The sequence below is a fragment of the Lagenorhynchus albirostris genome, chromosome 17 (assembly GCF_949774975.1).
Source record: "Lagenorhynchus albirostris chromosome 17, mLagAlb1.1, whole genome shotgun sequence".
Lineage (NCBI taxonomy): Eukaryota > Metazoa > Chordata > Mammalia > Artiodactyla > Delphinidae > Lagenorhynchus > Lagenorhynchus albirostris.
Window position 1 is genome coordinate 28,885,307 of NC_083111.1, and position 27,193 is coordinate 28,912,499.

The window sequence follows — 27,193 nt, forward strand, 5'->3', positions numbered from 1 at the left end:
AAACCAAGGACTCCCCGCCTTAGAACGTCTTTTTCTGCCGTGTTTTTATCACTCCTGGTTCTTCACTGACTCTGCAGCCGCCCCCCCTACCCCCCGCCCAACACAACCCCCACCTCCACCTTTGTGACCTGGTAGATCCCAGTGACCTTGCAGTTTTCGCTAGTCCTTATCTAATCTGTGACTTGGACCTTCTCCTTTCATCCTTTAGACATTTAAAAAATTTTGTACTTTACCCGTTGCTTTTACAGGCTTTAAATGATTACTCTTGTGCACAGCCCTTTCTTTGCTCCATCAATACGGAGTTGAGCCCCCTTTGCTCCCGCGATTATATGAAACCTTCATTACCAAAGAAGAGAAGTATCTGTTATTTTGACATTTTTACTCTTCCAGGATAAAATATTTTCCAGGGGCTTGATGTGGCTTTCTTTTTCTGTTTGATTGGTTTTTATCTTTTTGTGTAGTTAGTGTGCAAAATGTGAGTTCCTGCCTTAAAATGTTGTTGGTAATAATAGTGTAAAAGAATAACGTCCAGAGTTATCTTCCCCCTCTTTGGTTTCTTTTGCCTGAAATACCTGGTGTACAGTTGTATGCAGGTTTCTGCAAGAGTTCATGCTTATGTATAAACCCACTTTACCTGTCTAGTTAAGTCTCTGTATGTATTATGCAAGCGAAATGGACCTTTTAAAGAAGAAAAGCATTCTTTTATTTATGTGACTTGTTTTTACTCATAAAATAGATAATTATCGGTGGCTGAAATTATCACTTTTCATAAATGGTTAATATTTTTAAAATTGAATACTTAGTGGCCAAGTATTGGAAGCTCTTCAAATTGAGAAGTGTAAAGTATGTGGGGGAACAGATCTTTCTGAAGTGGCTTATTAACACTTTAAAATAGTTCTTCCCTTCAAATGCAGTTATATGACCTATAACATAAGGGCTTTGAAAAGCAGTAACTAAAGGTTATGTTTTTGGAAGCCTGGTATGATAGAGGATGTTGCATGTAAGGTCTCTGCTTCAAGAGATAGTAATCTGCTTACCCCGCGAAGGCTGAAATTTCTTCTACTGCCTTACACAATTATTAAGCATCTACTGCATGACTGCGATGGATTTGGGGGAATATAAAGATGAGGGTGATAACAGTTTCTGCCCTCACAGACTAGTTAGGCAGGTAAGACTATACACAAATGCCTCATTTGTCTTTTAAGACATAGTTACGTTTCATACTGAATTCACATTCAGAGGATGTAGGGCTCACATCTCATGGGGGGTTATTTCATAGAGCTTCTGGTTTTTGAAATCTTTGGGTTGAAGTATGACTATAGACTTTCGATAGGCTGGGAAAGGTAATCCAGGCAGAGAGAGGGACTAAGAGAGCACAGAGTTCATACATTTAGGGAGAGGCAAGTATGTTTGGATGGAATATAACGTATTTGTACCAGTATAATGGGTGGTAAAGCTTAAAGTAAAAATTTGGACCAGTTTATGGATTGCTTTTGGTGCTGGGCTTATGACCTTGGATTTAGTAGGCGATGAGGGTTATACAGATGATTTTTGAGTTGGGAATGAAACGATTAAACCTTTGTTTTCATAGGATTAATCTGGCAGCAGCTTGTAGTGTGAATTGAAGTAGAGGGAACCTGGAGGTAGAACGACTTCTTTCTTCATTGCTGTGGTCATAGGTGTGAGGGTCTGAACTCTGGAGGCAGTAATAGGAATTGAGGAAGGAATGGAGGAAGGAAGGACAATAGACAGAATTTGATGATGAGAGAGAAAATGAAGAAAGTAAAAATAACTGCGATTCTGGTCCAGGTTGATTGGGAGAATAGTGGTACATTTTGAGCAACATCAATTGCAATTTTTATCTTCAGCGTATGTGTGGCACTTTACAGCAGTAGTTCTCAGCCTCTGGGGGATTAGTAACTCTTGGTGAAACTAAAGAAATCTGCTGGCTTGGAAAATTTCCATATGCACCTGTGCTTTGTGGATATAATTTTAGGGGAGTCTCTGGACCACCTAAATCTCATCCATGGAACCCAATGGGTTGAAGCAGTGCTTAGAATTACTGGGGGCCTTTTAAAACTATTGAACCTTCAAATGCTTCCATTTACCAATAAGAACCTCTGCTGTAGAGACATATTGTATGTACACCTAGAGACAATATCTCCTTAGACTTGTGTTGTGGTTTACAGCTTACAGAGAATTTTGACTAACTTATCTTATTTGCTATTCTATTACAGAACACACTAATCCAAGAGGTTAAATGATTTGTCCCAAGCATTTCAGTTAGCAAGTGGGTAAAGTAGAATCAGGAGTTGATTGACAGTGATGGTTTTCTTGTATGGAGACATGTGCAACAGATTTACCACCAATTGGATGTAGTCACTGCCTTTAAGTGACCTCATCAGCAGGGATTAGATGATCCTGGGAGGTTCCTTTCAGTTCTTAACATTTTGTGATTCTTGGGTTTTAGATTTTTATTGGACTATCTGTACCTTTCTTGTTTTCCATGTGCAGGAGAACTGGTGAGGCTGAGGGATGAATTGGGTGTATGGAGAGCGGATAGAAATATCAGAACAGTCATGTTCTCATTTATTTCCTTTGTATCTCAGTTTGGATTGGAGAGGTGGGGCTGGAGGGGAAGTAAGTGAAATAAGAAACTTTAAGAACTTTTATCTTCTCTGTTCAGGTATTCCCTGAAACTACTTCTTCATTCAGGAACGCTTTATCAAGTAAAAAGTAAAACTTTACAGAATAATGAAGTGCAGAGACCTAGTCAGTGAATTTTTTCATTGGATTAAGTAGCTAACTCTGGTTAAATTATTACAGAGGAAGGCTGAGAACTACCGCTGTAAAGTGCCACACATACGCTGAAGATAAAAATTGCAATTGATGTTGCTCAAAATGTACCACTATTCTCCCAATCAACCTGGACCAGAATCTCAGTTATTTTTACTTTCTTCATTTTCTCTTTCATCATCAAATTCTGTCTATTGTCCTTCCTTCCTCCATTCCTTCCTCAATTCCTATTACTGCCTCCAGAGTTCAGACCCTCACACCTATGACCATAGCAATGAAGAAAGAAGTCGTTCTACCTTCAGGTTCCCTCTACTTCAGTTCACACTACAAACTGCTGCCAGATTAATCCTCTGAAAACTAATTATGGTTAAAGCATAATTTGATTAGTAAACAGTTAACTTTTCTGCATCTATAGGATTGTCTTCCTGGTAGGGAACCAGAGCAGGTTATTACATAGTATCTGTTATAGCCCTAGAAAGTTTGATTCTGTAATTATTAGAAAGGCTAGGATCTTTTTTACTCTTTCTGTAAAAATATGATATACTTATAACAAGCAGTGGAAGGCAATAAATTAGCCTTAATAGTGGTTTTTGAAGTAACCAGTTACTAATACATAGTGGAGAGAAAATGTCTAACAAAAAGCACATACATAGATGATTTTTTACTCTTTGCTGGCGTTAAGAAGAATATCATATTTTATATATTACAGTATATTACACTTTTTCAGCATGGTTGCATATATGTCATCATTTGATTCTCATGAAAATTGATCAGTAGGTGTGTAAGGAGATAATTCCTTTTTAGATGAAGACACTGGAGCTCAAAGAAATTAAAAAATGTAAAATTTCCAGGGTATATGGCTAGCAAGTGGCCAAAATTAGAACTAGAGCTAAAACCTATTTTTTTTGTTCCTGAGTCAGTATTCTTTTCCCACCAACTCTTCATCTAAAATGGGAATTTAACTGAAGGCTCTGTGTGAGAAGTTTGAATTTACCTGTTTGGAATCTGTGTTAAACTTTTTTACCGTGTAGATCTGAGCTTGTTTATTTCCTCCTTTGTGTGAAAATGGTAACCTCATTGTAGTGGCTATCGGTAGGTAAATTTGAAAATTTTAAGTATTTATCACAGTTATCCTCCTATCAAGGAAAAAGCAAAAGGTGATTTCTTGTCTGCAAAAGTACATTGGTGAAATGTAGGGATTAATACCCTTTTGAAAATTTGTTGATTTTTAATTCAGGTGTTTTTACAGATGGAGTTTGTTCGTTTATAAAAGTTTTGTCTATGAAAATTTGTATTTTTGGAGCAATCAGGATCTGATTTTCAAAAGTACATATCATGATATTCCGTGGTTTTTACCAGTACATAAAAAGCTTTATCATTTAAAAAGAAATTTACCTTAAAAAGCTCTTAGTATACATTTTAAATTCATATGTTTAAATGACTTTTTTTGGAGTATGTTTTGTAAAACTATTTGTCAGATAGTTCCTAAGGTATAAGAAAGACCAGCATCTGTCTTGATGTTCCTTAAATCATTTGTTCATAACCCATTGTGGTGTCCCTGCTGCCTGTCATTACACCCCTCCTTTTTTCCTGGATTTTGAACAAATTAGGCAAAAAGACAAGGAACCAGGTGAGCATTGTTTTGGTTATTTATTGCTGTGTGACAAAAAAAACCTGAAACTAAGTGACTTAAAACAACCAGGATTTTTGGCTTTTTGTTTTGTTTTGTTTTTGGCTCACAGGTTTGCTTTCCTGGGCTGGGCTCATCTGGGCAGTTCTGCTGGTTTTGCGGGTGGTCACTTTAATAGCTGGCTTTCAGCTGCATGCTAGTCTTCTCTTTCTTTCTCTCTTTCTCTTTCTCTTTCTCTTTTACCACATAGTCTTGTCTCAAGGCCACTTCTCTCCATGTGGCCTTTCCAGAAGGATTGCTGGCCTTACATGGTGGCTTAGGGCTTCCAGGAGTGCAAAAACAGAGGCAACCAGGCCTTCTTAAGACATAGGCTTGGAACCAGCATAGCCTCATTTCTGCCACATTCTGTTGGTTAAAGCAAGTCATGGGTCTAGCCCAGATTCAAGGGAAAGGGACTAGACAAAATATCTGAATCCCGGGATTACACCACACAGCTGTATTACCCCAAAATGGGGCTTCTGGAAGAACTGTTTTGGAAGCTGAGACTTGAGCTGCCTGGTACTTTTAGTACTTTGAGTCTAGGCCTGTCAGAGGGAAAGCTGAATCTAAAGTGCAAATGATAGCATGTTTGGCTTATTACACAAATAGGAATAGTCAGCACTCCTGGGGTAGAGAAGAGGAGAAAGTTTTGGGTCTCTGGGGTTTGACCCAGTATGTTACCATAATGGGGCAGGATTGACTTGCCGTACTTGAGGGCAAGAAAGTGCAGGACCCAGAGCCCAGGCTGCTCTGAAACGGTTCACTCTGGCCTTAACTAGCCTTGAGCAAACTGGTGCCTCACAAATAGTATTTTCTGTTTGCAGTGTCTGGGAAAGTTTGGGATAAGCCACCCTTCCTTGGGGAAGAGTCATTATAGTGGAGAAAATATTCTTTTCTTGTGGAGACTGGAATGGAAATCCTGTCTGCTTAGCGAAATGTAAGGAATGAGGCAATGCTCATCCTTCCCAGGAACAGGTAGGTTAATTGATTGCTAGCTGGTGTTTTCTCACCTTATCGTTATCTCATTATCACTTTATCTCAGCAGTATCTTTTTTTTAGTGCAAGTTATATGCTGAATAATGTTATGGCTAACTGTGGCATGAAGAAAATGTGTGTTTTGTTGTTATTACATTATAGCTTTTGAGTGGAATAATGAATCAGTATATTACATTTAAAGAATTTAGGTGTAGATTTGGAGCACTTTTGAATTTTGAATAGATGAAAAGATGGGCCCCTGCCTCCTAGTGCAAAACTCTTTGCAGATTTCTGAATATAGTAGTATGTTGGCTGTTGTGGGCAGGACTTGGTGATTGAGTGTACTGAGAAACATTATTTATATATATAGGAGAGGCTAGGGCACAAAAAAAGGTGTAGATAGAGTTACCTTAAGGTGTTTCTTCATGGCTCTCCTCCCTGCCCTAAATTACAGGAGTGGTTTAAAAATGTACTAGCATTAACTGAATTGTAGGTGTGATACCTTTTTAACTAAGGAAAACAAGATCTTTTGATAGCTGTTTAGTATACCCATAATTAGGACTACATAGGATGAGTAGAAGCAAACTGACTTGAGTCCTGACTTGACGTGGGATATTCCTGTTAAACCTTAGCTCCAACTTGCCAAGATGAACTGCTCTTTGTGTTTAGTTAGCGTGGGGAGGAGAATTAGTCAAATGAACTTGCTGTGTATAAATTAGGGCATACTTTATCTTAGAAGTAAATAAACTACATCGTTCTGCTCTTAAAGTTTAAGAATTAAAGACGTTCCTGCATGTGGGTCAAGAGCTGTAGCTTTAAAGCCAGGCACAGCTGACTTCTGTCAGTGGTGCTTAATAGCAGTGTTGCCTCAGTTTCTCTTCTGTAAAAGGTAAAGAATATCTTCTGTACTGGATTTTTGTAAGGATTCATTGAAAGAATGTTTTAAAGCAGAAAATGGGATCCCTTGGACATGAACAGCCCTTAAATCATTTTTATTGCTCTTAGTTCATTATTATTAACAAGTTGAAAATTCAAACAAGTAGTCCAGTTCTCTGTGAGCCACTCATTTCTCAAGGACAGTTGTAGTTTAGTTTGGCATGAGCAGAGCTGCATATCAAATCTCACCTCTTAGCTTAAAAAAATAGGTTGCCGAAAGGTTAAGAATGTCTCTGAGAAAGATACTGACTCAACATGGCTGCAGTTATCAGCTGGTGATGGTTTGGCCGTACAGTCTGGGAACAAGAAATTGTTAACACCATCATTGGATGAAATACAGGGTAGATAAGTATTTGTCAAAGTGCAGTCCCTGCATCATGGTCATCTGGGATATTGGTTAAATGTGTAGATTCTTGAGTACTCTTCAAGATCTATGGTATGGTCCTTGATAGTGGAGTTCAGCAGTCTTCATTTTTAGTAAATACCTCAGATGATTTTATACACATTAGTTTGAGAACTGCTGGTATAAACTGAATTGGTAATTTGGGGTTCTGGTGTTCTCTGAGACCATTTTTTAAGCTACACTGTTCAGTAAATACACATGTATAATGTAAATACAAAGGGAGCTTAACATCTGAACCTTTCAGATATTTAAAGAGGCTTAAGATAATTGCCAAGGACTTGATCCAAACTATAGAAACCTGATAGTTGGTGATTACAGTAAGAAGTAGGCAAGAGAAGTAACCCTGCAAGAGGCACCCATCAGGACTCCTTGTTCAAAAAATTACCCTATACTTCTACAAAATACATTTTTATGAGTGAAGATGTTTCTTTTTAAAAAACGCTTTAGCTGAAACAAATTAGATATTGGATTATTTATCTGATAATCTTACGCTTTTCACTTAAGCTACTCAGAAATTGAGATTTTGATTGAAGTGTGTCTAATTTGGTTGGATGGGGACCATGATCTGTCTCTTGTGGGGAAAAGCCATTGCTTAGAATAAGGATATTGATTTGAGAAGAAAGTCGTAAGAGAAGGTTTAAATTTTAGATCGATCAATCCAAAAGAAAAAAAACAAAACCTTGAAGCTTATTTTCTCTAACTTTTGCTTAGGACAGTGGTAGTGACAGCCTGCATCTATGTCACTTTAACCCTCAGTCCTGTGATCATATCTGTCATTGGAACGGCAGATCTTTAAATTGGGGCTGTACTTGGAAAAACTTAACCTATGTTTGTATCAGCCTTATTTTTATTGTGTTAGTACATTCTGTGGTAAAAAAAACAACAACATGCTAAACCCATGATTCTCTCTAAATTTGAGTAGAAAGGATTAGTTGGCATTTGTTTGAGGAGCCTGTTGTTTTTGTTTTCCCTGACTGTGGCCAGTTCTTTGGGAAGAAAAGCAACAATAAACTCATCTCTTTTTGTCCTTCGAGCTGTGAAATATGGTGTTGATGTTTAGGTATGAATACCCAGAATGGAAAGTATACATCATACTCAGGAATTTCATTGTTCTACATTAAAACGTTTGGTAATTATAATTTGTTTTAAAACTTTCTTTGTGATTTAATTTTCCTGTGAACTATTAACTGTTTAAGAGCTTAGGCCTTCAAGTAAGACAAGCCTAGACTTGATTTCTGGCACTTACTTATTGGCTAAGTGATCTTGGTAAAGGTAACCTTAGATTAAGCCCTAGTTTTATCATATGTAAAGTGGATATTCACATGTAAAGTGGTAATAATAATACCTATTCATAGATTTATTGCACGGCTTAAACCTAACACTTAGTATTGAGTAAATAGTCACTAGGATGGGTTTATAAGACCTTGTTTTTGGTGTCAGATGTGTTACAGAAATAATTCTTTTTTAAAATTTTAGAAACGTAATACACTCCACATTTTGTGTTACATAAAACCCCAATGAAGTCTTAGGGCAGCACTCTGTACTTTCCTTGGCAATTGTTTAATTATGGATAAATAAGGACAGTAAATAGTCACACATCTGTTCAGATGCTGCTGCCAAATGAGTTCAGGTCAGTTCAGTTTTTGTCACCGTATGAGTTAAGAAGGAGCTTTAAGTTTGTATAGTTTTTGGAGTTTTGGATTTGTGGATTGTGTCCCTGTGTTTTAAACTTGAGAAGAATTACATTCTAGGAATAAAGTCTTAGCTGTTTAACTGATTATCTCATTTTGGAAGGTTTCTGTGTATTTTGGATTCTAATATTTTCCTCTAAGAATGAGGATATCTGAAAGTTCATACTTAGCAGCCTGCTTTAAAATGCTTAGGAAGAGTATTTGTAAATAGTAAATTAATATTGTGTTCTGTTACTGGAGTAGCTTTAAAATATCTTGAAATTGTGTATTTACAACAAAGAATTTAGCAGTACTATACTCCTCTCAAGTGTTAAAATGTAATTTTTTTAACATCTTTATTAGAGTATAATTGCTTTACAGTGGTGTGTTAGTTTCTGCTTTATAACAAAGTGAATCAGCTATACATATACATATATCCCCATATCTCTTCCCTCTTGCGTCTCCCTCCCTCTCACCCTCCCTATCGCACCCCTCTAGGTGGTCACAAAGCACTGAGCTGATCTCCCCGTGCCATCCAGCTGCTTCCCACTAGGTATCTGTTTTACGTTTGGTAGTGTATATATGTCCATGCCACTCTCTCACTTCGTCCCAGCTTACGCTTCCCCCTCCCCACGTCCTCAAGTCCATTCTCTACGTCTGTGTCTTTATTCCTGTCCTGCCCCTAGGTTCTTCAGAACCTTTTTTTTTTTTTTTAGGTTCCATATATATGTGTTAGCATATGGTATTTATTTTTCTCTTTCTGACTTACTTCACTCTGTATGACAGTCTCTAGGTCCATCCACCTCACTACAGATAACTCAATTTTGTTTCTTTTTATGGCTGAGTAATATTCCATTGTATACATGTGCCACATCTTCTTTATCCATTCATGTGTTGATGGACACTTAGGTTGCTTCCATGTTCTGACTATTGTAAATAGTGCTGCAGTGAACATTGTGGTACATGACTCTTTTTGAATTATGGTTTTCTCAGGGTATATGCCCAGGAGTGGGATTGCTGGGTCATATGGTAGTTCTATTTTTAGTTTTTTAAGGAACCTCCATACTGTTCTCCATAGTGGCCGGATCAATTTACATTCCCAGCAACAGTGCAAGAGGGTTCCCTTTTCTCCACACCCTCTCCAGCATTTATTATTTGTAGATTTTTTGATGATGGCCATTCTGACTGGTGTGAGGTGATACATCATTGTAGTTTTGATATGCATTTCTCTAATGATTAGTGATGTTGAGCATCCTTTCATGTGTTTGTTGGCAGTCTGTATATCGTCTCTGGAGAAATGTCTATTTAGGTCTTCTGCTCATTTTTGGATTGGGTTGTTTTTTTGATACTGAGCTGCATGAGCTGCTTGTAAATTTTGGAGATTAATCCTTTGTCAGTTGTTTCATTTGCAAATATTTTCTCCCATTCTGAGGGTTGTCTTTTCATCTTGTTTATGGTTTCCTTTGCTGTGCAAAAGATTTAAGTTTCATTACGTCCCATTTGTTTATTTATGTTTTTATTTCCATTTCTCTAGGAGGTGGGTCAAAAAGGATCTTGCTGTGATTTATGTCATAGAGTGTTCTGCCTATGTTTTCTTCTAAGAGTTTTATAGTGTCTGGCCTTACATTTAGGTCTTTAATCCTAAATGTGATTTTCATCTGATTCTTACTGTGGATGTGGAAGTTTGCTTTGTATCACTTTGCAGCATGGGCATGTGATGGAAGTGCTTCTTAACCTGCTGTCCTCTGTATTGTTGTGGAAGTATGGTAGAAAAATGTTGGAGCTTCTCAGAGTAATTGAGAGTGTGACTGGGGTGGTGGCGGTGATGGGAGGGTGTTAGGAAGTTATCAGTTATTGGGCACTTTCTATATTCCATTGTAGAAATAGTTCTGATTTCCTAGAGTTGATGTTAGCACTTCTTTTCCCCTTCACAAAACGGAGTTGGTATTTACATTGCTCAGTAAGAAAACAGACTCAGAGAGGTTAAATACACCTGAATAGCAAAATTGAAGTTTGGACCTAGGTTTGTTCAACTCTCTTACATTACCCAACATGCTCTTCTCACACTAGGGATTGGCACTTTGGAGTTGAAGAGTTAGCAAATCTCCATGGCTACTTAAATGCTGGAAAATTAGAAGCCTTAATATATTTAGAAACAGTCAGAACATGTTTTGAGGCGAATGTAACTTTGGGTCATGCTATCCTAGTGACCAGTGCAGTGTAGAAAAGAGTGCTGGCCTTGTCAGCAGACCCAGGTTTGGCCCGACATTAAGAAGCTTTGTGTCCCTCAGTGAGTCTCGTAATCAGCTCTCAGCCTCATCTTCAGCTCTAATTAATGACTCTGTGCTTTCTGCTCCTTCATGAGATGTAGCAAATACTGTGTATTTGAAGAATACCAAACCTTTAAAATTTTTGGATTTGAAGGAAAAAAGTCTGGTAAGCACATATTATATTAAATACCACACTTTGAAACAAATGACAGGTTATTTATGGAAATGTTTGTGTCATTTTGAAATATGAGATGTTACATGATGTAATTACATGAAATTTGATCTTTGCAGAGTGAGAATGTTATGTTGTCCTGGATGTTTTTCCCAGAATACATGGAAATGATTTATTAAACACAGCCTGAGCAGCCTACCTTCTTCATTGTTAGTGTGTTTATGCTTTTACACATTCGCTGTTTTAGATTACTTTCTCAACCTTCAGGAAAAACGTTTTCAATGACCTAGCTTACAAGCCCCACAAAACCACCCTACTCTGAAGTTGCTTAAGTGATAAAAGAATGGGAACATCAGATTGGTACAGCAAACTGCTTATTTTAAGGTTTGGGTTTAGCTCAGCGTTTCTTTTTTATATTCTGTGTTTGTAGCGCAAATGTAGTGAAAAGAGCATTGGCTTTGAGCCCAGGAGATCTGGATTCAAAATCCTGACTTTCACCAGTTTTGTGACCTTGGGCAATTTACTTACATTCCTGAAACCTCATTTTTCTTACCTGTTAGTAGAAATAATGACTCTGAAGGGTGATTGATAACATTAGAGATAGTTTTTTTGGGCAAATAATAGGAGCCTAATAAATGGTCACTGTGATTTTTACTATTTTTGGAGTCAGAGACCTGATTCAGATTCCAGGTTTAAGATTGGCCATGTTTCTGTGTCACTTAGGCACCACACGTAAGTGCTGCCAGTCCCAGGTAGTTACGCTCTGTCATCTTATTCTTCTGCTTAGGGAGTATTTACGCAGCTCTTTTTACATGTTAAAACTTAAGTTGATTCTGTAGGTCTGGAGCTCAAGTTTTAAGATGCTGTTATTTGATTTTTCTTTTTAATTGACATTATATAAGCACCACAGGAATGGGAAACCTTCCTTCTACTGATACTTGCTAAGGTATGGGGAAAATGACCAACTGCAAACATTTTCTGCGTGAAAAGCTTTGGTAATTTGCCATTATAAACATAATATTGTACATTATAAGAAATTGAGAAATTATAGCAAATTAGAAAAGAAATGATTTCATTTTGCTATAGTTTACTTTTGTTGATGGAAATACATTTGAGTATCAATTCTTTTAAAACAGGGAAATAGGAATTATCTCTCTAAATTAAGAATAATTATGAAAAAGTCAATGAATAAGTGAAAATGTAATTTTTTTTTTTTATGACCTGAGGAAGGAAGGGGATGGAGCAGAGAGGGAAGGAAAGATTCCTGTGATAAAAGACACAGTGATAGTGCCAGAGTCCTGTGTTTTTGTTTTGTTTTTAAGGACCATAACTGTTTAGCTTGAAAATTAGAACAGTTGCTGTTAAATTTGATGAATATATTTTCTGCCTCATTAATGTTTTCTATTAAATAGAGTACAAGCATTTTTTTATATCCTTTACTTGAAGTGGAGGAAAACTATTAATTTCATTTTTTGGAAAGTTGGTATTAAGTTATTCGATTATATTTTTAAAAGGTGCATTTTATGGAGCAACATCACCATCTTGTGGCCTTCTAGAATATTGTTGCCAAAGGTATGTTGTAAAAACTACAAGCGTAAATTAAATTGTTCTCTGATGTTGGCCAAGGGCTCAATCAAATTTGTATTCAGCAGTTCTTACTGTAAATGGGAGGTGGGAGTTAGAAAATAAAATGATTTGTACACTAGGGTTTCAACTTTGTAAAAAAAAAATCTGTATTGGAGGAAAATAATGGTACAAAACTGGAAACAGTTGTGAGTTAGGTTGATGCAAAGATTGTGGATGGTTGTTACTCTCACGTTTTCATGAAATATGCAGTGTTTATAGTCAAGCAGTTCTAAGCTAGAAAATATCAATATGTTCTGTCCTCCATTTCTTAATCAATAGGATTACCAAGGCCCAAAGAAGTTTAGATGCCCTGTCTCATTCAGCCATTTAGTGAGACTGTTATCTAGAGCAGTGTTTTCCAAGCTGGTGACTCTTGGAGGAATATTTTCTACCTGAATTTTTACACTTTTTTCCTTCATTTTGATGGTAGTTTTAAAAGAAAAAAAAATCAATTTGAGAAGTACCGTAGTTCATTTAAAAGAGCACCTAAAAACTAAATGAGGCTATTTGGTTTTAAGCCTGTGTTTACTTAGTTGTTTTTAAGATTCAAATCGTTGACAACAAGTATCCAAATATAATCATCTAAATAGTATTAAACACTCCTGTGTGCCAGGCTTTGGGGGAGACATGGTGGATACAATGGCCAATGGCCAGGATTTGTCCTGCATGCTTGGAATTTATCGTCTAGAATGCAGTGAGAAAAATAAAGCTATTTTGATGAACACAGAAGTTTGAAATCAGGGATTCTGGGAGAAAACAACTATAACTTACGGCAAATACTCATATTTACCATGTATTAGGCACCATGCAAAGTGCTTTTGGTACTTTTTCTCAGTGTCAACTATTTATTTTGGAATTTTGCTTTCATTTTTGCATATGCACACAAATATGTATTTGTGGAAGGTCTGAAACACCTCTGTGGACAGTACCAGTGGTCTGGCTCTTAATGGGTTTGGTAGGCTTTTGTGCCTTGGTCTTGGTATCTCACCACCATTTATAACATTCCTATTGGGAAAATCTGTACCGTGTTCTAAGTAGCCGTCTTTCCCCCAGACTTTGAGAGTCCAATAGATATATAATTTGGGGATTAATTTAAGACTTCTGAATTATTTTGAATATTTAGTTAGGGACAGAAAGTGTCCAAGTTTAATGAGCTTTTCTCTTGTATATATACTGTTGGACATTTGAGTATTTAATAAGTCAAATGAACATTTTAGGTAACACTTATCCTTTACTTTTGTATTGGACATTTTTGTATTGAGCCTTTACTGTGGGCTGTGGAGATAAAATCACATTGGTAAGGTGGACATGGACTTGGTGCTCAGAATTATCAAAGCAAAGATGGGAGAGTGTATAGATGGTTTATCCCACCTGTATAGGATTTTCTTTATAATATTTTAAAGTTTTAGTTCTGTGCTATATAGGTACATTTTTTTTAACATAACTACTCTAACCATTTCTACAGGTTAAATGTTTTATTGATTGTGAATCTTCATTTAACACATTTTTAAAGTATATAGTAAGGGCTGAGCAATGGGCTAGGGGCTGGAATTATAAAGATGAGTAGTAATAAAGAAATTTCTGGTGTAATGGGGAGATAAAGAAATAACATGGTTATAGTGCTGTGTTTGCTTGAGCTGAATCTTTAGGGATGATTAGAAATTAGGTAGATGAGCAGAGGGAATAACATGTAGGAAGTCATGGGTGCCTAGATGTGTATGTGAGAATCACTTGGGGCCCCTGGTGGAGTCCCCAGGTAATTCTGACATGCAGCCAGGTTGAGGAAAACTGGTAGTGGATTAGAAATATGTGTCATTAGTGAGCTTTGGGTAAAGAGCTTTTTTGGAGAATACCAGTTATTTTATTTTCTCTAGCTGAATTTTAATGAACGAAGGTGGCAGAGAGTGTGTGTGTACATAATGCATCTGAATAACCGGAAGTAGTTTGATAGTAGCTAGAGTATGCCTTTTTCTCTTCTGGATCCTATGTTCTAAACAGCTCTAACATATCTTTGCTTCTAAACGTGAACTATAAAGGTGAGTTGGAAAAAAAAAATCACACATCTGTGGGGATTGGTGCTGCTACTACTGACCTGGGCCCAAGTCTCTGCTCTGTCTGCCTTGAATTCCTTACCTACCACATCCCTGTTGAAACAGGGAATTTGGTCTATGTTTATTGACCATTGTATTCCCAATGCCTCCTTCACCAAAGAAATTGGCAGGTAAAACCTCCTTACCTTTCTTCCCAGACAATGTCAGAGATATCTGCACTTTCACTCATTCTTTTCTCTTTCTAGTCTCAGTGTAAGAACTATGTCTGTACCTCTGCATTAAATCTCAACCAATCCTGACTTCTCAGAGATCTTGTCGTAGTAATCATTGTCTTTTCTGTGACGTCAGCTGCTTGCTGCCTGAAAGCATGTTCAGGGTCTCTTCTGTCTTCAAAAACAAACCTATGTAGGCCTCCCTTTAAGGCTATATCTCTTTTCCTATACAATCATACATCTGAACAGAGGTTTCTGGCTGTTAATTTACTTCTGAAGCCTCTGGCCTCTGGGCCCCTACCACTCCATTAAAATTGCTCTTGCTAAAGGCCTGGTAACATCCATACAGTCCAGTAAACAGTTTTCTCTTTTTACTGATCTTGCTGGGGTGCTTGGTGGGCCTAGCCGCTCTTCTTTTCCTTGAAATTCTTTCTTGAAGTTTTCTTCAACCCTGTGCATGGTTCTCCTCTACCGTTCAGCCTTTCAGTACTGCTCTTCCCTGCTAATTGTATGCAATAGGCCTTTTCTGGATGAAAGACCACCTGTCGCAGCAGGTGGCTTCAGTTCACTCTTGCAGTTCACTTTTGAACTCTGCTTACGTTTACCTCCAGTATCTATTTTCTGAGGTCTGTTTCAGTCAGTCAGTAATACTTCTGGGGGGCCTTCTCTCGGCCAGGCTTTAGCCTGGGTTCTGGGAATAAATAAGATGGAGTCGCTGCCCTTGGAGGTCGGCATGGGTTGGAGACAGAAGTAAGAGGTTAAGATAACTGAACGTAAATCATTGAGAATGATAAAATAGGGTGAGGTGGTAGAGTTGATGGAGTGAGGCTTTGGCTGTGCCTGGGCTGACTAGAGATTCTTTCTGAACGGGTCATACTTGAGTGGAGCCCTAAGGCTGAGAAGGTAGCCAAGGGACTGTCAGATGGAGAGTGAAAACAGAGGTCTCTCAGCAGCACAAGGTATTCAGGTTAGGGATGGCAGGAATGCCAGTGAGAGAGAAAAGAGGGGAGGAGAGAGGTAGGAAATGTAGGGGCAGCAGGTCACGTGGGGCCATGTATGAGTTTGGATTTCTTGTAGTTAAAAGGAGAGAACATTGGGTGTGAAACAGTTTTTGTGGCGCGTACTGTTTTGGAAAGCCCACTCCGACCACTGGTAGAGGATGGATGTGGTGTGGGAGCAGGGAGACCATGTGCCTGTAGTTTAGATGAGCATTTACGAAGCTTGAGAAGAGGGTTGTGTTGCGGATGTTGAGAAGTACTCTCCCTTGCTTTTATCCCTGCTTTTATCTCTGCTTCTCCTGCCCTCCCCTCCCCTGCCCTCCCCTCCCCTCCCTTCCCCTCCCTTCCCTTCCCATTTCCCGTTTTGTCTTCTTGTTGTTTTTTAATAATACACAAACCCCAAGTCTGTTTGGTGCCCAAAAGAAGAGGGTATAAATGTGGGGAGGGAGTATATCTTAGGAGGTGAAAGTTGTGTAGGTAGTCGGTCACTTTGGAAAGTAGGAGGGTATACTTCATTTTCAGAGACTTATACTAGGACAGGGTTATGTAGTATATTTTTATAAGAATCTCCATCAGAAATTATTTAAAATAAGGTAGATGGCATGAGTGTCTCAGAAGGTTGAAGTGTTAGGTTTCTAAGTAACCTCCGTATTCAGAAAAATTAGCTGATAAAATTGCAATATAGTAAGACTGTGTTTTCCTATAAATGCTTTATTTTTCATTCTCATATTTAATATTGTTTTTTCATGTTATATTCTTAATAATTTAGCATTTATACAGCACTTTATAATTCACAAACTGCTTATATGATACTAATTTCTTCTAAGACATCTGCTGCTGAGAGAGGTTAAGTTACTTGTCCAAGGTCATGTCAATTTATTTATTAAGCATTTGTGTGCCAGGGAGTTTTCTTAGCGATTTGTCAATATTAACTCATTTAATTCTCTTAATAACTCTGTGAGGTAGGTACTGTTGTCTTTGTTTTTTTTTGTTTTTTGTTTTTTTTTTGCGATACGGGGGCCTCTCACTGTTGTGGCCTGTCCCATTGTGGAGCACAGGCTCTGGACGCACAGGCTTAGTGGCCATGGCTCACGGGCCCAGCCACTCCGCGGCATGTGGGATCTTCCTGGACCCGGGCATGAACCCGTGTCCCCTGCATCGGCAGGCAGACTCTCAACCACTGTGCCACCAGGGAAGCCCGTCTTTGTCATTTTATAGATATAAAAACTGAGGCACTGGGACTTCCCTGGTGGCACAGTGCTTAAGAATCCGCCTGCCGATGCAGGGGACACGGGTCCGAGCCCTGGTCCAGGACGATCCCACATGCCACGGAGCAACTAAGCCCGTGTGCGCCACAACTACTGAGCCTGTGTGCTGCAACTACGGAAGCCCATGCACCTAGAGCCCGTGATCTGCAACAAAGAGTAACCACCTGCTCGCCCAACTAGAGAAAGCCCATGCGCGGCAATAAAGACCCAACGCAGCCAAAAAATAAATAAAATTAGAAAAAAAGCAACAAACAAACAAAAAAAACCTGAGGCACTGTGGGGTAAAGGAGCTTGCCAGTAGTGGAACTGGGATTTGAACCCAGGCAGTCTGGCTGCAGAATTTACTCTCTCAACCACTGTTATGCTGCCTCTTAGTAAATGTGGGAGCAGAAGTTCAAATCCAGATTCACACTGGACTCTGGCACATGATGGTTTCTTCTTTTCAATTATTTGTTTCTACCCCCACCCCACCTGTCAGCCAGGCTGCAGATCTTCTATAAGCAAAAGCTTACTTGTTGACAGGATCTGACTTGGGTTTCTTTAATTTCTAACGTTACTAGATATTGAGAGTTTTATATTCACTTTGCAGTAAATTAATTTTTTTAAATCTGCCAACCTCTGACGTGGAAAAGAGCAAAAACCAGTACTTCTGTCAGCTCAGAATAGAAGTATCTTTGATATTTGATCTCCGGACTGGCCTTTACTTTGGTATGTTGTAGTTACTGCTAGCTTAGCCTCCAGTCCTCTGTCCAAAGTCTATTATTAATTATTTATTGCTTTTCTGGGAAGGAATTTGCATTCTGTATGGAAGAAGACCTTGTAAATTTTGCTGGCTTGACGTTCACATGAAACACGTTTTATTTGAAACGGTGCGTTGTTAGTTTTGCTTGGGTAGGTAATTGTAACTATTATTAATTGGGGGCAAACACCTTGATAGGAAAATCAGAGCAAGTTAAGTTGCTCTGATTGTGTTTTGTGCTGTGACTGGAGCCTTACTGTGATGGAAAGCTGTTTTAAGGCAAAGAAGTAGATAGAATTTAAAGTACCCAGAATCAAGAATTACCTTGGTTAGAATTTACGAGAATGAGGAAGAGAACTGAGTAAGTAGTTTGACCAGCTATTGGATGTGAATTTTTAGTGAATAAATAAATTGCAGGAAATAAACTAGGAAATAAATTGCAGGGAATTAATGGGCAGCGGGTATAAGGGTGTGTGCCATGATAATTTGAGGAGGCATAAGGTTAAATTCAGCAAGGCTTTTGACTGTTACAGCAAGGGGCATGCAGTAACAATACAAATGTTTGTAGATTTGAGAAAGGAAAAGAAATTTGTTTTAATTATGTAACTGATAGTTTAAGAGCAGATTGATTACACAGAACAATTTTGAGAGCAAGGTGGTCACATAGTTTGGAAATGGTTAAAATTGGCAGTTAAAAGGAAATCTATAGATGGATCAAGATTTAGTGCTTAAAAAATTAAAATTGTGATGTGTATGGTGCATTTCAGTGTAAAATTATTTTGCTTATTAGCTTGAGGTGGCAGCAGATACATATATATATATATTTTTTTTAATTATTTAATTAATTTATTTATTTTTGGCTGTGTTAGGTCTTCATTTCTGTGCGAGGGCTTTATCTAGTTGTGGCGAGTGGGGGCCAGCCACTCTTTATTGCGATGCACGGGCCTCTCACTATCGCGGCCTCTCTTGTTGTGGAGCACAGGCTGCAGATGCGCAGGCTCAGTAGTTGTGGCTCACGGGCCTAGTTGCTCCGCAGCATGTGGGATCTTTCCAGACCAGGGCTCGAACCCGTGTCCCCTGCATTGGCAGGCAGATTCTCAACCACTGCACCACCAGGGAAGCCCAGATACATACATTAATGAGAGGCAAATTTTGAGACAAGTTAACTATAAAGCAGACTTTCTATGTAATTGTTTGAGAGGAATAACACTTAAAAATAAAATAATACGATTGATTATAAACTCATTGGACACAAGAAAGTGAGATAGGTAAAGACTAAGAAGAGAATGAACTTGCAAAAGGGGAGATATGAGATACAGCTGAAAAAGAAAAGTCAAGGAAAGAGGCCTAGATTTGTGTTGCTGGAAAAGTACAGGTAAAAATTGGAAGATGATTGAAAACGGAACCAGAAGGCTTGGGGAAAATTAATATATTTATTTACCTCCTCTGGTTGAAAATCCGAAAATGGGTGGGGATAAATAATAAGAGTTGGATATTAATACTGACAGGAAATTTGGCATTTTGAAGATAAATACATTTTCCTCATAAAAAATACTTCCTGTGTTCTTCCCATAAACTGACATATATTGTGCACTAAAAGGAACTTTGAAATTTACTGAAAGTGCAGAAAGATGGAAGAGAGAAAGTTGTGGTTATTAGATCCTATGATTAGATAGGCATTTTTCATATCATTTTTTTTTTTGCTGTACGCGGGCCTCTCACTGTTGTGGCCTCTCCCGTTGCAGAGCACAGGCTCCGGATGCGCAGGCTCAGCGGCCATGGCTCATGGGCCCAGCCGCTCTGCGGCATGTGGGATCTTCCCGGACCGGGGCATGAACCCGTGTCCCCTGCATCGGCAGGCGGACTCTCAACCACTGTGCCACCAGGGAAGCCCTAGATAGGCATTTTCACATGAAAATAAACACCCAGACTGTAGTTGGAGGATAAAAAGTACCTGTGGATGCCTGTCTTCATTTGTCCTTTGTCTGGTAGGTAATGCAAGTGCTTTTCAAGTCACTGGAATGGCACAGTTTTAAAGTGTTATTCCTTTTCACCCAGTGGCACTTGTAAATTATCAGGAGGGTAAAATTCCTAGGTTTTGTATTAAGAGGATTAATCAGTGAAGTTTATACAGAGAGGTCAGTGTGGACAAGTAAACTTTTTAAGAAATCACCTAGCTTCTATCCCAAACAATTAAAAGTATGTATTGAGACCTTAACACCAAGTTTATTTGAAGGTAGAGGAAGAGGCACAGTGGTTGAGAGATCCTGGTAAGAAAAGCTCCATGGGAGATAGAGTAGGAATTAAAAATAATGTTAATGTTACAGTATTAAAATTTGAAATGGTTGTACTTGGCCTACTTCCTTGAGATGGGAATGTGAAAATTTGGAACTGTGAAGTGCTGTGCAGGCATAAACTAGGGATGGTATCACCACTAGGTGCTACTAGGACAGAGGAGAGCTGGGGGGACTGAAGGCAGACAGAATCTGAAGAGAGAGCGCAGTGCTGGAGATAACTGCTCGGAGATGCCGAGCAGAGTAGCGCCTGCCAGTCCAGCATGGGGTCATCCCTGCTAGTCAGTGGAATGGAAGTGCGCAAGATACAGTATTGGCACAGAAGCGGAGACTGGAGTGAGGGTGACTGCATGAGGTGAGGAAGAACAGTTGGACTCAGTGTTTGGAGGCTACGCAGGAAGTTGGAAGTGTCTTCAAATCCGTAGGGTACCAGAGTGGTGATTATTTGGAGAGTTTGGTAAAAGTAAACAATTCTGAAGTTTAAAGGCATTGGGTATTGAGAAAGTTTTTGCTCCTTCCTCTTCCCTTCTCCCTACATGTAGTCCCCAGGGTTGTGAAATTGAGGCCTAATGATGAGTAGTCCCTATAAAATTGATTTTTCATTTCTGAATATTTAGGTCATACAGAAATTGTAAAGTCTAACAGAATTATGCTTTATTATAACAGGATTCCACTAGAAAAATACCCTTGAGATACATCCAAAAAGCTGTCTATGTAGTTAGAGCCATTACATCGTTTACTAAGGTTACCCTTAGTAAAAGATCTCAGCGTGCCCAGAAATGAGAGGTTCCCAAGAAGCAGAACTCAAAACCTAGATGGTCCTGTGCAAATCAGGATGAGTTGTTTACTGTCCTGTTCTATAAATTCATTGAAATGATCAACAGTATATTTTTATAAATGATCTCTATATAGAAGTAATATTCTTTTATTGTTTAAAATTAAATCCCCTATTTTGTAGTTTTTTTTTTTTCAAGGGGTAAGTTTTTGGTACTTTTTTTTTGGCTACGTCGAGTCTTAGTTGAGGCATGTGGGATCTTCATTATGGTGAGCAGGCTCTTTGTTGAAGTGCGTGGGCTTCTCTCTAGTTGTGGCACGCGGGCTGCAGAGCGTGGGGGCTCGCTAGTTGTGGCACACGGGCTCTAGAGTGGGCGGGCTCAGTAGTTGTGGCATTGCGGGCTTGGTTGCCCCGTAGCATGTGGGATCTTAGTTCCCCGACCAGGGATCAAACCCACGTCCCCTGCATTGGAAGGTGGACTCTTAACCACTGGACCACCAGGGAAGTCCCTAGTTTATGATTTTATGAAATACTTATTTTCTGCTTTAGAGTTGTTGAATCTTGGATATTTTAGGGAGAGGGAGGCTTTGTTCATCTATCTTTATCTTTGCCACACTCACTGAATTTTAAATTTTGTGCTGTTGTCTAAATGGAGGCTTTCTAACCTTTCAAGTTCCACATTCATTGGACTAAACTTCTTTAGCAACTGGTATGTACCATCCTGTCTTGTTACTGAGATGTTACCTGTGTATTAATATCATCTTTAAAACTAGAGTACCCGTATGGAAACGGGGGCTTTGTCTTGTACCATTTTTGTGTCCTTGCCATACCCACTTTACAGACTAGGCAGTCAGTATGTTTATTAATTGATCCAGGCAGATAGATATATGATGATATTTCTCTGTCTTTTCCAGTCTTTAATGCTATGCATAGTATGCAAAATGGATCAGATCTTTTGATATTTTTTTTAAAATTTTGCTTCTGACTTAAGAATGACATCATGAAGTAAGCAGACAATTAAGATGTACCTTCTAAGTGAGGAGTTGATAGGTCTGTAACCTTGGAGGACTGGAAATGTATTTTATTATCTACATTCAGGACTCTTACTCTGTTCTTTGCAGTTGAATAATAATGAACCCATATTCAACTTTGTGGCATTTTTAAAGGGTTGAGCTGGACATAATCAGCTTACATATAACTGGCCATATCCTCTGGGCATAGGTTATGACCTAAATTCATTTGGATGAATAACCAATTCACTTCAAAGTTTGTTAAAACTCAGGCTTTGTTTTTTCTTTTGTCACACTTGGTCACACAGCTGTTAAGTGGCAGAATTGGAAATGAAATTCAAGTAGTCTAACTGCAGAATTGGCTCTTGAAAACTTTGAGCCATATTGTCTCCTACAATTTGCTTCACTTCTGTTCCCTATCCTGGTTATGGCTCCATCACCCACCCAGATAGTGAAGTGGGAAATTTTGGTTGTTCAGAATCCTTCTTCTTTCTAAGCCTCAGCTATCCCATAATCATCTGTCAGAGATCTTATACATATGCTGAGTTTTTTCCTTCACATTACCAGTGCTCTGGTTCAGATAAACTGAATTTTTTTTTTTTTTTTCTGTACGCGGGCCTCTTACTGTTGTGGTCTCTCCCGTTGCGGAGCACAGGCTCCGGACGCGCAGGCTCAGCGGCCATGGCTCACGGGCCCAGCTGCTCCGCAGCATGTGGGATCTTCCCGGACCGGGGCACAAACCCGTGTCCCTTGCATCGGCAGGTGCACTCTCTACCACTGCGCCACCAGGGAGGCCCTAAACTGATTATTTTAAATCTAGACCCTTGCTACCAAAGTTATTCTTCTAAAATGCGGTTCTTGCTGTGGAAACCTATCAGTGTCTATCAGTTACCTTCAGGATAAGCTTTAAACTACTGTGCTTGGTATACTTTAGATACCATATGAACTATCCCATAGGATCCTATACAGTTTAGATTACCGTTTGCCTGTTGGCCTCATCACTTTGCACCAACCTTACCAACAGTTCTCCAGTGCGCCATACTTTCCATAATTCTTTCTTGAAGAATTATACTTTAAGACACAGTTCATTCAAATGTTACCTTATCTGTGAACCTTTTCCTGATTCCTGTAGGTTGGATTATCCATTTCTCTTGTGAACCTCAGATGTACTAGTTGACATTTTGCATCTATTTTAGTAACTGTCACACTGAAAGCTGTTTATTTGTTTATAGGTTGTCTCCTCACTAGACTATGAGCTCCTTGAAAGAAGGAATCGTGTCTTACTCATCTTTCTGTCTCCAGTATCTAGAACAGTTCCTGGTACAAAGTAAGTGATTAACAACTTTATTTAACTAAGACTGTATTTAGGAGTTAAACTCCATACATGCTGACAGTTAATTATACCTATGTAGACTGAGAAATACATTGTCATAAAAAATATGGTTATAGATCTTTAACACTTCTGAGCCACAGTTTCCTCATCTATAAGATGGAAATAGTACCTCCCTACTCATATAGTGTTATTATAATGCTCAGATAAAAGAATATATAGATATGGAAGCAACCTAAGTGTCCATCAGCAGATGAGTGGATTAAGAAGATATGGCATAGGGCTTCCCTGGTGGCGTAGTGGTTCAGAGTCCGCCTGCCGATGCAGGGGACACGGGTTCGTGCCCTGGTCCGGGAAGATCCCACATGCTGCGGAGTGGCTGAGCCCGTGAGCCTTGGCCGCTGAGCCTGCGTGTCCGGAGCCTGTGCTCCGCAACGGGAGAGGCCACAACAGTGAGAGGCCCATGTACCGCAAAAAAAAAAAAAGAAGATATGGCATATAAATACAGTGGAATATTTTATGCAGCTATAAAAAAGAATGAAATTTTGCCATTTGTAGCAGCGGATGGACTTGGAGGGTAATATGCTAAGTGAAATAAGTCAGACAGAGAAAGACATGCTGTATGATATCACTTATATGTGGAATTAAAAAATACAACAAACTAGTGAGTATAACAAAAAAGAAACAGACTCATAGAGAACAAACTACTAGTGGTTACTGTTGTTAAGAGGGAAGGGGGAGGGGCAATGTAGGGGCAGGGGATTGATTAAGAGGTATAAACTATTATGTATAAAATAAGCTACAAGGATATATTTGTACAAACTGGGAATACAGCCAATATTTTATGATAACTATAAATGGAGTATAATCTTTAAAAATTATGAGTCACTACACTGTACACCTGTAACATATAATATTGTACATCAACTATACTTCAATAAAAAATTATCACATTAAAAAAAGAATGTATGTAACAGTACATTACATGTATTTTAAGTGCCGTAACATCTTTGTTATTAAATGAAGTGTGAGAACTAATTACATGTTGAAGTAGATGATTTTGTTTGCTGTGTATCTTCCCTTTTAAGGCAAAATAGCACCATTTTTTGAAGGATCTTTATCATTTGCAGTTTAAATTTGCAGTTATTGGTGACTGGAGGCATGCACTCTTGAGTCTGAGGGCTGGTTTATATAAGACAAAGGGAGAAGTAGCTTGGAGGTGAGAATCTGGATACAGAAAAAGTTTTAAGCTGTTAGAGCGAACAGTCTTTTGCCTAGTTGGCATTTTCCCAGTCTGCACAGCATTTTAAACTTTACAATTCTTTTTATGTACCTTATTCTCAACCTCAGCAATTACCTTTCTGTCTAATTCACTAATAAAGTCCCTCAATTTTCTTTTAATCTACCTCCAAATGAATTCTTATATTCACTTATCCTTAGGTCCATCATTTACTGTTCAGAGGAAGAAGTGCCTTTTTCGTGGAAGACTAATTACACATCATCTGTATGAAAGCTCTAGCTTTTCTTTCTTTTTCTTAGGCTGCAGACATACTCCCTTACCACCACATTTGATGAATTAGTGCTCTACACTTTCCTGTGTCTACTTCCTTGCCTTCCATGCATTCTTTACATTTTTAAAAATTCTGTAATTTGAACATGCCAATTCCAGATTATATGTAACATATGGAATTTAATAATAGAAACAAACATTTGGGAACCAACCATTCGACTTAGAACTAGGTCAGTACTAACACAGTTAAAGAGCTGCCTGTGAGTACCTCTGTAACCCCATATTCCTGTCTTTCCCCAGCCCCTGAAGTAACTGCTATTTTGAATTTTTTTTTAAATTTCTTTTTTAAAAATAGTATTACCACAAATACAGTTCTTTGTTTTGAGTTTAATGTTTTGTTTAGAGTCTTTTTAAAGCTTGCACAAATGGTATTTTATTATAGAGAAATGTCTATAAATCTTTATACATTTCAAAGAAAACATTCAACCATCATAAAAGAATAATAGAAAAATCTCAGAATGCATATTCACATTTATGACAAGAAAATAATCATGGAGACTTATTTTTGTACTGTGTGGGTATTGTTGTACCATATATGAAAGAAAGCTCCTTATTCAGAGTGTAGCAGGTATATTTCCACACACTAATTTCTTGAGTTTGGCAGAAGTGTTTCAGTTAGATTGATGGTGTACTCCTTGGAGGAGTCACAGCTTGTCATTTGGTTGCCCTTTGGACCTCAGCAGTTCTTCAGTGGGCTTCATTCAATTGTTTATTGATAGTATAAGCTTTTGAGACTCAGGATCCACAATGCCCCCATGTTTCTGGATTTTTTTTCAATCATGGAATCATGGCATTTTCAAAATAAATGCATAGCAAAAGATGAGGCCACGATAACCGCCAGAAGAATACATTTCTTTCTTCTTTGTCATTAGGAGTTGGAAGCATTCCTTGATGCTCAATGTAGAACGTAGAACGTTAAATCTTGGAGGGTGGGACTAAGTGAGAGGAAGATGTTAATACCTAGAACTCCTGTTTGTCTTTTTTCATTTACTATTGTGTTTCTAAGATACATTCATGTTGTTGCTTACAGCTATAGTTCATTCATTCTCACTACTTTTCCATTGTGTGTTAGCCTAATTCTTTTAACCATGGTTCTACCAGTGGACATTTGAGCATTTTTGTTGTTGTTGTTATTATGAAGAATGCTTATACTTGGCACACAAGTGCAAAAATTTTTATAGTATGTATCTAGAATTGCTTATTGAAGGACATGCAAATGTTCAACTTTACATAATAATGCCAAATTGTTTTCCAACAATTTTACCAAATTTAACACCTACCAGCAGGACTTTACCAATTTAAACACCTAGTAGCAATGTGTAAGAGCCATTTTTGGAGCCACTGCTCCATTTTTTTTTTTTTTTTTTTTTTTTTTGCTGTTATTTGGTACTGTCAAAACTCCTAGTTATTACCATTCTAGTGAGTTTGAAAATAACATCTCATGTGGTCTTAGCTAGTATTTCTCTGATGAATAATGAGATTCTATATCTTTTAAAATACTTATTGGCCAAACAAGTTTCCTGTGTATAAAATTTCTGTTCAGGTTTTTTTGCCCATTTGCTTCCTGTGTTTTTATTTTTTGTGTTTTTTTGAGGTTCTTAAATAGTTTAAATAATAATCTTTAATCAGTTTTAAGTTTTGTAAATATCTCCCAGTTTGTGGCTTGTCTTTTAGGTTTTTTTTTTTTTAATGATGTTTTATGGTAAACAGAAGTTCTCAGTTTCCACATAGTTAAAATACTTATTCTTTTCTTCTTTGGTTAGTATGCTTGTTTAAGAAATCTTTCCTTCTGGGAGGACACAAAACAACAGCTTTCTGCTGTAATTTCTTAAAGTTTTAAAGTTTGCCTTTCATATAATATCACTAGTCCATCTTGAATTGATTTTGTATGTGAGGTAGAGATCCAGTTTAATTCTTTCCATATTGATAATATTAGGACCATTTAATTGTCCCTCCTTTCCCACAGATCTGCACTGCTACATCTGTTACCTGAGTATGTCCTTAGATACTTGGTCTTTTGGGGGACTCTTTATGTTGTTTCATTTTATTTACCCTTCTTCAGTCTTGCCAGGCATTTATTTGTTTTAGTGTTTTCTAAGAACTATGATTTTGTTGATCCTTTCTGTTACCTTTTTTCTACTTCATTAGTTTCTGTTCTTTATTATCTCCTACATTCTTTGGATTTACTCGTGATTATCTTTCTAACTTAACAGACTGGACTGTCAACTCATTCATTTTCAACCTTTCTTCTTTTCCTAGTATAAGTCATTAAGGCTATGGATTTGCCTCTAAGTATAACTTTTACTGTATTCCAAAAATGTTTGTATGTGGTATTTTTATCATTTAGTTTTTAGTATTTTTAGAAAAATTTCCAATGTGGTTTCTGATGACTCATGAAATATTTAGAAGTGTTATTATTTTCTATTTGT

The 27,193-nt window shown here is 38.1% G+C and overlaps 1 protein-coding gene across 2 annotated transcripts in view; it reads left to right on the forward strand.

The window, feature by feature from the left end:
• The window catches only part of WWP1 (WW domain containing E3 ubiquitin protein ligase 1), a 117,497-nt gene that overhangs the window by 608 nt on the left and 89,696 nt on the right, over nucleotides 1-27,193 (forward strand). Inside the window, exons 1-2 of one of the 2 annotated variants that reach the window (XM_060128607.1) lie at nucleotides 5,190-5,440; nucleotides 23,097-23,191. The gene's annotated coding sequence lies outside the window, so the exon portion shown is untranslated. Of the gene's footprint in view, nucleotides 1-5,189; nucleotides 5,441-23,096; nucleotides 23,192-27,193 lie in introns of those variants that run through there. The other variant, XM_060128606.1, reaches the window with a different exon arrangement.